The 11,146-nt window shown below is 41.4% G+C and overlaps 1 pseudogene; it reads left to right on the top strand.

Annotated features, from left to right (window-relative positions):
* The first annotated feature begins 4,257 nt into the window (after positions 1 to 4,257).
* Positions 4,258 to 5,030, top strand: LOC116646757 (annotated as a pseudogene).
* Positions 5,031 to 11,146: the final 6,116 nt, after the last annotated feature.

Here is an 11,146-nt window from a genome sequence, read left to right as displayed (position 1 = left end):
TATAAGAAAAGGAACCATATGAAAAGTAATCACCTGTTTAAGTTAACTACCTATAGAAACAACTGTAAAAATGAATTAATTAATTGCCTATATAATTAGCTATTTCCAGCAAAACTATATATGTCATCTAAAGTTATGGTCAAAGCACTATTTGTTCCCTGAATTAAATACAGCTATAATATATTTAAAATATATTAAATTTACATTTGTAATATATGAAGTATACTTAATATATTAAATATATGTGTTTTTAAGTCAAATATATCTTTTATACATATTGCATATTATGTTTTAGGACCTTTTATGGTTGAAGTCTGAAGAGGCCGTCAGCAGATTTCCAGATGCTGGTTCTACCCCAGATGTTTGGTTTCCACCTGCTCCATCTGAAAAAGAATGAACATGTGTATGCAGAGCTTGTAAACCAGAAGCTCTGGACTTAGTAGTCCCAGGTTAAGCGGATCACTGGGATCATGCAAGAAACTGAAAAGAGGGATATGACAGTGAAAATGTATAAACTAAACAGAGATCTTCCAGTCCCTTTTCTGGTCACCTTTCAGAATGCTGGCAGGCAGACTCCTAACCTGCCCCATGTTAGCAAAAAAATGGAGAAATTTAGATGACCCAGCAAGAGTCAGAGAACCCCTGGCAAGGGCCACTAGTGGACAAAGCCCCATCACAACCACAGAGCTTCCATCAATCTTGAGTACCTTGTTCTCAAATATGACCAGTTTAGCCAGAGATCACCAGGATTCACAAGGACAAATAGGAAAGTCCAAATTCAAACAAACAGATAAGAAAAAATTTTTTTCTAACATAAAATAGAGAACACTTAAATAACCATAATAAATTTTTAGGACATTATAGAAATTCACATCCATAGAATAAGAATAGAAAGTTATTTTTAAAAAAGAAATGAGAGAATTTTTTAACGTTATAAATTAAAAACATGACAGGGAAAAAAATGAGTGATCTAAATTACTTAACCTCCTGTGCTCATTTGCTCAGAAAACAACTGGATGATATATTCTACCAAAATGAAAAAATAAACTAAAAATGAAGAGTACCTGTCAGATCATTTATTTTTGTCCTGATTTACATCTATTATCTATCTATCTATCTATCTATCTATCTATCTATCTATCTATCATCTATCTAGTATTTTATATACTACCTTGCAGGAATGATGTTATATTTTCCATACTGTTTGAAAACTCATTTCTCTGGGTGCCTGAGTGGCTCAGTCAGTTGGCACCTAAGAGGGTCCCCTGCTCAGGGGGGAGTCTATTTGAGGATTTTTTCTCTCTCTCTCTCTCTCAAATAAATAATAAATCTTTAACATAATAATAATAATAAATAAGTAAAACTCATTTCTCTCGGGGTGTCAAGGTGCCTCACTTGGTTAAACGACTGACTCTTAATTTTGGCTCAGATCATGATCTCAGTGTTGTGAGATTGAGCCCCACATCGGGATGCACGCTGGGCATGGAGCCTGCTTAAGATTCTCTCTCCCTCTCCCCCTGCCCCGCTGCTCACCCACCCCCTAGCTTGTGCATTCACTCTCAAAAAAAAAAAAAAAAAAAAAAAAACTCATTTCTGTCACAAAATAACATACCAACATCCTCTCATGGCAATAAATACAGATTTACAGGTTTTCAGCATTATGTTAAACCCTGTCCAGTAAGGCCTATAAGCATCATTGCATTCAGTTAATCCCAATTTCATCTACATACATGAGAAAATTATAGCCATATACATTATGAAAATGTTTTTAATTGGGCCTCCTGATGATTTGAATGTTTGAGGACACGGGGATCACAGCACTACCACTTGTCTATGACATCTATGGCCACACTCTGTAAACTACAACCTTGCAGGGAAAAACACACCCATTAGCAACGGCGTAGGGATAAAAGTACTTCAGTCAAGTATGTCATTTACTCATCTATCAAATTCATTGAGGACCTACTACATGTCCAAGCACTGTGTACCTGCAGGTAGTAGGGTCCACAGGACAGTAAGGAACCATGAGCCACTTAGGACAGATGGAAGGGGAGGAGAAAGGAAAAAAGAGCTAAAATAATAACCAAAATGTACCTGTGTCAAACTTTTGTGACTTAGACATTTTATGAAGGGCCCACCCTGCTTGAGACTTGCCACACAGCTGCCCAAATAGACATGATACTCGCCAGACTTCCTCTCCTCCTCAGAGGAGCCCAAACCTGGGGGGAGACGTGCTACTGCTTGTCGTAAGGAGATCCCGCACCTCCACGGACTCAAGTAAGGACGTCTACAGCTCTTCTGTGAATGTGTTATGGGCCATTGGTACAACCACCAATACCCTAGAAGGAATTTTTTTTTTTATTTGAGAGAAAGAGTGCACGAGAAGGGGGAAGGGGCAGAGGCAGAGGGAGAGGGAGAAGCAGACTCTCCGCTGAGCAAGGAGCCCCATGTAGGGCTCCATCCCAGGACCCTGGGATCATGACCAGAGCCAAAGGCAGACGCTTAACCAACTGAGTCACCCAGGCATCCGGACTTTTTTTTTTTTTTTTTTAATTCTTCCCCGAATGTCACTATTCCCTTCTTCAGAAAAATTTTACAAAGTAAATTCAGGTGGGGGAGACCATGAGAGGAGAGGGGTGATAAGAGAAACTGTCTTATTTATAGTTGAGCTTTGGGAAAATGGTAAGTCAGACCTGATGACGGTCCCAAGACAAGATGCTTTGTACACATACTTCTCAGCAAGATAAAATGACAAGAACGACGCCTAAGTCAGAAACACATGGAGCAAAAAGGGAAGCACTCCTGATTCACTAAAAAAAAAAAATAATAATAATAATAAGTTCTGGCAATTCTGTAAATTCATCCTGAAAATGACAATCTTATTTTGATGAGTGACAAATAACATCTTATGACTTAGAGCAGAAATTTATGTATATGTTCCCAGGATTAAATCACTCAGGATAGAACATTTGAGAATTTTTAAAGATTGCATCTCAGCCCCATGCTCCTCATTAATTAGGTTACTAGGTTTGACAGCAGGGTGCTTTGATGTTCTTCAGTAACGAAGGGGAAATTACACTGAGGTGTATCAGGGAAAGTGTGGGGCTACTCTGATGGATGTAAAATAGAAATTAGAAAATGTCATCTAAGCAGTAATAAAAAAAAAAATCCTGCCTTTCCATTTGAGTTATCTGAGAAAAAGACACTCGGATGATTAGAGCAGTATTTAAAGACTGACTGACTGGCGCGGTTTGAGAGCAGACAACATTTGATGATGATCATTTGAATTGAGATCATTCAAGGAGTGAAAATAACTGGCCATTGGAATCTGAGTTCAGTGCCCGCGTTTCAATCAATCAGTTAGTCAGTCAATAGACCCCACACTGAGCATTTCGTTTAACCCTTGCAAACCAGTTTAATCTTTACAAACTCATAAGCCAGGTTTAGTATCCCCACTTTAAAAGAAAATGAGGAAAATAAAATCAGGGAAATGAAATAAGTAATTTATTGAATGGGACAAACTCAAGAAAGAGCCCTTAAATACTACCAACTTTTCCTTTCCTGGCCCTTTGACCATACCTGAGGCAGATTCCATAGCTTTCCAGGCATTTTTGGTCATTAAAAGAATTTCAGTGTTAAGAAGTCCAATCCAGTCCAGGTGCCTGGGTGGCTCAGTTGGTTAAGTGCCCAACTCTTAGTTTCAGCTCAGGTCATGATCTTGGGGTCGTGGGATCAAGAGCAGAGTCTACTTGACATTCTCTCTCTCCCTCTCCCTCTGCCCCTCCTCTCTCACTCTCTTTCAAAATAAATAAATAAATAAAAATTTTTTAAAAGTACAGTCCAAATCAAAATGTCAATATCTCAACTTCAAACTCACAACTTTCAATCTCTCAGAAGTTGTTGTTCTTTTTTTCCCCACAGAGATCACAGCAATGGGCATTTTACTTTTAATGCATTTTAAGTGAAAATTCTAAAACTGTTAAAGAAACCTGGCCATTGTAGGGAGTTAGGAAAGGACTGAACTGCTTGGCAAACTTTCGATGCCAATACAAGAATGTGGAGAGATGTTGGAGACATTTAAGAACTTCTCACCTCCTGCGCCGCTTATCCTAACCCACAATTTTACAGACATGAGTGAAGAGGGAAGGCGGCATGCTCTCTTTTCTTTTCCTCTGTTAATCCAGCTCCTCACCTACTCAAGGTCACCTTACCTCTTCCGTGGTCAACAGAAGCCAGTGGAGCTCTCTCTTCCAGCCATCCAAGATGCCAAAAGGAAAGAAGGTGAAGGGGAAGAAGGTGGCCCCAAAGCCTCTGGTGTGAAGAAGCAGGAGGCCAAGAAGGTGCTCAATCCCCTGTTCAAGAAAAGGCCCAAGAATTTTGGCATCGGACAGGACATCCAGCCCAAATGGCCCCTCTACATCCGGCTACAGCAGGCAAAGGGCTATTCTCTATAAACTTTACAAGTGCCACGATTAACCAGTTCACCCAGGCCTTGGACCACCAAACAGCTACTCAGCTGCTTAAGCTGGCCCACAAGTACAGACCAGAGACAAAGCAAGAGAAGAAGCAGAGATTATTGGCCTGGGCTGAGAAGAAGGCTGAGGGCAAAGGGAAGGTCACCACTAAGAGGCCTGTCCTTCGAGCTGGGGTTAACACTGTCACCACCTTGGTGGACAACAAGAAGGCTCAGCTGGTAGTGATTGCACATGTGATGGATCCCATTGAGCTGGCTGTCTTCCTGCCTGTCCTGTGTTGTAAGATGGGAGTTCCCTATTGCACTATCAAGGGCAAGGCCAGGCTGGGGTGTCTGGTCCACAGGAAGATCCGCACCACTGTTGCCTTCACATAGGTGAACTTGGAAGACAAAGGAGCTCTGGCTAAGCTGGTGGAATGTATCGGGACCAATGACAATGACAGATATGATGACATCCACTGCCCCTGGAGGCAATGTCCTGGGTCCGAAGCCGGTGGCTTGCATCGCCAAGCTGGAAAAGGCAAAGACTAAAGAACTGGCCGCCAAACTGGGCTGAGTGGACACTGTTGAATTTTCTGTACATAAAAGTAATAAAAAGTTCTCTTTCCAAAAAAAAAAAAAAAAAAGAGAGAGAGAGAGACAGAGAGAGAGAGAAACAAGTGGAATAAGTGGTAAGGGAATAAAACTTCTTTTTTTTCAGTTGATGCTTTTTATGGTCCTCTTTTATGTCTAATGACTTTTGCAAAGCAGTCCTCAAATTCTGGCTCTTCTATGAGGTTCCTTATAAATTTTTCCAAGTCCTCTTCAGCAACCTCCCATTGGACCAATCTTCAGGGCAGGGGATGCAATTTCAGGCTGACCTCTTTTACTCCAGCTTAATTCCCACCCGCTGTCTGTAGACTTCATGCAATATCTTTCCATCAGGGCTGCCTCACCCCAGCAAACACTCCTCCCGGGCAGGGTCTTTCCAACAGAGTTCACTCCTGGCTATCCTGCCCAGAGTCCACTTGGTCTCTAGGAAACTAGGAAAGCTTGTCCAGCAAACAGGTAAAGTAGAGGTCTCTTCCTGTCTTAGTCTAAGTTCCCCAAAAGTAGGGCTGAACCCAGAGGCTTGCACGCAGGTGGTTTATGTACGGGTTTTTTTTTTTTTTTTTTTTTTAAGATTTTATTTATTTTATTTGAGAGAGAGAGAATGAGAGACAGAGAGCATGAGAGGGAAGAGGGTCAGAGGGAGAAGCAGACCCCCCGCTGAGCAGGGAGCCCGACGTGGGACTCGATCCCGGGACTCCAGGATCATGACCTGAGCCGAAGGCAGTCGCTTAACCAACTGAGCCACCCAGGCGCCCTGTACGGTTTTGATCCCAGGGAGCCAGAGAACAGGAGAAGAAGAAAGAAACAGAAGGAGGCAAAGCCACTACAGGTGTGTTTTATCAACTTGGCCCCCAAGAAGGACAAAGATGAGCATCCTATGAGGACAGACTACAGACCTTTATGAAATGCATCTCAGAGCTGGGGGTGAGGGAAACTGAGGAAAGTAGAAAGCATTTATCTATTGTCTCTCATCCCCCATTGGCCAAGTGGTGACCCCACTGGTGTTAACTCCCCAGTATTCCAAGCTAAGCACATTGAGTTCAGCACCATTTTATCAGAGAAGCCCCAGGGCAGGAAGGGGAGGCGATGCAGGGCAGGCCTGAGGCCTGGCCCTCTCTCACTATACCTGCAGAAAACAGCAGAAAATGGAGGAAGAGGTTAAGGGGCCAAGAGAATTCTGAAGTGATGCCTAAAAGGGGCTCAACACACTGCCTCTAGAGCTCCCTCTCCTTTCCTGGACGTTAAGGGACAAAATCACAACTCTTATGCAAACATAAAATGAACGTTCATCAAAAATGGTCCTTAACTCATTAGCTAATGAGGGAACAGTTACAATGTTAGAACCAGTTCGAAGGAGAATCCAAAGTGCAGTTACAAATTAGGCTCTCGGGAATCTGGAATGAAAGGAATTTGAAGAATAGATATAAAACTTGCATCTTTGGAGGAAAAGAGGGGGGAATGAATTAAATACCCATCAAGCAAAATGCACTTGCATCTCTCCAGACAGAAATAATTTGTATTACTATCAATCAATTTTCTAGAATTTACAGAAACTATAGAATTAGAGTATAAATAATATAAACTAAATTATAAAGAGAGATTATCTATAATTCGAAGAGAATAAAAGCTGCAGATCCCAGAGAATCACATAACCAAGGAGAGTGATCTAGACAATGCTTGGCTTCCATTTCAAAAGACCCAGTTATCTTTTTTGCCCATTTCAAGTCTTTCACAACTTTTCTTGACTGGGCCATTATGGGACACTCTAGTCTTCATTATCTCATAATGCCCATCAGACACTCTTCTGGGAATTCACTTGTGATCCAACCCAGAGAACTAATGGGTAAATCTCTAAATCAGGGTCCAGACACTATGACCCACAGGCCAAAACTGACCAGCAGATTTTTAGAGATAAAGTTTTATTGGAATACAGCCACATTTACCTATTGTCTAGAAAGGCCGTCTCTCTATAACGGCAGAGTTGAGTTCCTACAACTAGGACCACATGGCCCATAATGCCTAAAATACTTACTATTTGGTTCTGTGTAGAAGAAGTTTGCCCATCTCTGTTCTAGGTCATCAAGCAAACAGCAGGATTATGACACGTCAATTTTCCTTTCCATCCGACGGCCCCCGCCTTTAACAATGGTTTTCCAGGATTTGAGGTCAAGAAAGAAGAACCAGACAAAAACTTGGCATTTTCTAATTCTGTTCAGACCCTTCAAAGATTTCTCCTCTTCCCTCCTCACATCATCTCATTTTCTCTTACACAGACTGGGGGTGGTGGGCAATTTGGACAGAGTTCAAAGACTAGTTTTCCTACTTCCCAATAAAGTCAACAAAGAAATGTCTAGACCTTCCTTACAAAGCATGAGCACTTACCACCCATTGTCGTCAATGTGTGAGCCTTAATTAAAATCCCAAGATCACAGGAGAGGTGGTGTTGTAGAACAAGTTCTGTCCCATAAATGCTTATAAACCATCATGGCTGAGATTCAAATCCAGCCCCAAACTTGTCCTGCTCTTGAGACGGGCAGGCATGACTCATAAGCTGAGAGGTCCTAGCCACTCACCTTCTACCAACACCATCTACTTCCAGAGCCATTCTGTTGCTATTTTAAAAGACGCTGGATGTGGCAAGAGCATTGGGGTGAGAAAAAATGTTTTAGGCAGAATGTTTGATATCTTCTTGCTGCTTCCCCCGCCATTCAGATGGGGAAGGAAACATGGGTCGGCTTCCACACCAGCCTGGCAGGGGAAATAGACATCTGTCTCAGGACGGTATTTCTTACTCTTGGTAGCAGCCAGGAGTGCTTTCTGATCCAAAAGAAAAAAATGTGCCTCAGCGAAGAAATATGAGATTAAAATTCAAGCATATTGAAACTAAACTTTGAATTAAGTTTCTTTCTTTAAAAAGAAAAAAAAAATCTACTTAACAACAACAGAAAGAATCTTCACATTGCTAAAGCACCAGGTAGGATGTTTCTAATTAGGTCTTGGAGGAAAAGCATTCAGAAGCCAATTAGTGGAAGGTGAGGGGCAAACCACACCACTGAGCTGCTGCATCTTCACAAAACCCTTCACCTTATCCTTTCTTTTGCTCACGCTTCCTTGTTGCTTTGGTTCTAACAGGAGAATCAGAGACTCAGGTTTACTGCTGGTCGTTTGATGCCACAGATAAGGATTGTCAAGCTGAGTGTCAAGACTATTTTCTGGGCTGACGTTTGGAGACTGTAAATGGTTTCCCTAATTCTCTGTGAAGTTCATTCCTCCAATTGTTTTCACTTAGTGAGGTCAGATGTCACATTTCCAGCAACCCTGAGGATACTGTGGCCCACTCTCTCTTGACGTGTCATGAAATAAAATAGTCGATGGATAGCTTCTATCGTGTGGTGTTCGTGGGGTGCTGGAAAAAAGCAAAGCTTCTGGCTTCAAGTTTGGGTTCAAAGACCAGCCCTGCCATTTACGAGCCGCTTGATCTGGCACAAACTGTCTCAGGCTTTGAACTTTCCCATTCTCATTTGTGAGTTAGGGATAATAGTCATGCCCTAATTTTGTTGTGAGATTTAAATAAGAGAGGTTAGGAAAATCCTCGCCCAGAACCTGATACCCAGTGCGTTCCCTCCTCCACTCCCCTCCACTGAGCTCTACTCAGCAGTTACCATGCCTCCAAGAAATTTTATGTTTTGATATTGCTCCTACCCAAACGTGCACTCCACTAGGTCATTAACTTCTCCTGTCTGTTTCCTATCCCATCCCCAGCGCAGATGCCTTTGTGTTTCTCCTCAATTTCACTGGCATCTTCTTGACCCAGCCACACAAAAGGAAACTCAAAGTAGCTGCCTGCAACAGAGCCCATCACTGTGGCTGGGTGTGACTTCAAAATTGGCCTATGGGTCTTTGGGATTGAAATACCAGAGAGCCACTCCCGAGACACAGCCGAAGATGATTCGTACTGACCTGCAGTAGGGAACAGCAGAACGGGTATCTAAGAAGAAGATGCTAGGCTTCCTAAAAACTAAGCACTCTTTTTGTGTTTACCAGACCACCAGCTGCTTTGGTGGAAAATAGTTTCAGAACAAAGCCTTTTGGTGTCTTAGATTCAAAAGGAAGAGGAGTCCTCAACAGCATGACAATAAAAAAGCAAAAAACACCCAGAAAGTCTAGAAGCAAATAGTCTAGGTAGGAAAAAATGTGGGCTATTTGTTTTTACTTTGATAGACTTTTTCTTTTCTTTTCTTTTTTTTTTAGTGAACTGTTTGGGGGTTTTTTAATAGCACTGGTGGGGTGTGGCTTCATGTTGATCTTTAAGCTCCTCAATGGATTGAAAGTAAAAACTACGTGACAATTTAAAATTGGCTTTTCTACATCTTTCCAAACCAAATAATTTTGCAAATTACATTAGGGTTAGAATTCTGGAAGCCAAGAATGTCTTTATGCATAACCCAAAATAAGGCACAGTCTCTGCCCAATATAAATATCACCAAAGATGTCTGCTTTCAACTGCATGAGTGGTTTGATGCTATTTTTCCTAGCTATTCCTCTGGAAAGTCCTTATTAACATTACCAAATAACTCCAGTCCAAGAAAGAAGTCAATCAAGATAATCTAAAGTCCAGAAAGCTGGCTCACAGTGATCCAGTACAATCCACAAAGTGTGAGAGCCAAGTAGACCAGAGTAAGATGACACTTCCTAGTTCCCTCTCTTCTGGCATCTGCCTCAAACAGGTTTCCTGCCATTAATAGCTGTGAGCACAGGGGACTTCCCAACTGCATCCTACCCACTGCAATATGTGTCAAAAAGGGAAAATTATTTTCTCATCAATCATGCTACCTTAATACCAAGGATAAACAGATACTCTTTCCAAGTTAAGAGGTAGGAAAAGTCTGCTGGCTCAAGCTGCTAACCACTTTCTCATTTTTTCCTAAACATTCGTCATCGTCAGAACACATATTTTATGTTAATGTAAATTTATACAATAATATTTGAATTTCTGTGATGATCATTGCCAGTTGAAAATAAGATTCGCAAGCCTAAAACCACTAAAACTGTTAAGCTATAACTGCATCCCCAGTTCCTAGAAGAATGCCTGGCACACAGAAGACAGTCAATAAATGCTTGTGGAGTTAAGGACTGCCCACACTAGATAGTAATTAAGCCAAAAACGAGGATAAGATCACCCTTGGAGAATGTGGGGAGGGAGATAGGAAGGGAAAATGTAGGAAGAAGAAGGAATAAAAAGGAAAGGAGAGAGGGACTACGGAGTAACCATGGAAACCAGCAATAAGTACGGGATGGACAGAGCAAAAAGTGGCAACAAAAAAACTGAGCAGGAGAAACCAGAGAGATAGAGAAAAACCTCAAAACACAAGAGTAAACATGAGCCTGGTTTAGGAGAAGGCACAACATCTCCCTTGTTCACCAGCCCTTTTCTAGAAGTACAGTCTTCTTATAAAGGAAGAGATCCATTTTCACCTTCAACTTTTATTTCTGATTCTGTGTATGAACAAATTTTACATATCCATAATTTGACTCCAAGAGTAGGAAAAAAATGGCAGAATAGAGCTAAGGGCGGTAGAAAAATTGTCTCTCATATTAAGAGATATAGATGATAGATAGTTAGACAGATAGATGATAAAGATGAGAGAGAAAAGATACAGAAATGGTTCATCCTTGATGTATTGACCTTATTTTTATAGAAAGTAGCCTATTACTCAGCCATCAGAAAGGATGAATACCCAACTTTTACAGCAACATGGATGGGACTGGAGATTATGTTAAGTGAAATAAGTCAAGCTGAGAAAGTCAATTATCATATGGTTTCACTTATTTGTGGAACATAAGGAATAGCATGGAGGACATTAGGGGAAGGAAGGGAAAAATGAAGGGGGGAAATCGGAGGGAGAGACGAACCATGAGAGACTATGGACTCTGAGAAACAAACTGAGGGTTCTAGAGGGGAGGGGGGTGGGAGGATGGGTTAGTCCGGTGATGGGTATTAAGGAGGGCATGTATTGCATGGAGCACTGGGTGTTATACGAAAACAATAAATTGTGGATCGCTACATCAAAAACTAATGAT

This window comes from Phoca vitulina, unplaced genomic scaffold (assembly GCF_004348235.1).
Source record: "Phoca vitulina isolate PV1807 unplaced genomic scaffold, GSC_HSeal_1.0 scaffold37, whole genome shotgun sequence".
Lineage (NCBI taxonomy): Eukaryota > Metazoa > Chordata > Mammalia > Carnivora > Phocidae > Phoca > Phoca vitulina.
The sequence above is the reverse complement of the archived record's forward strand: the minus strand, read 5'-3'. Positions and strand labels throughout refer to the sequence as shown.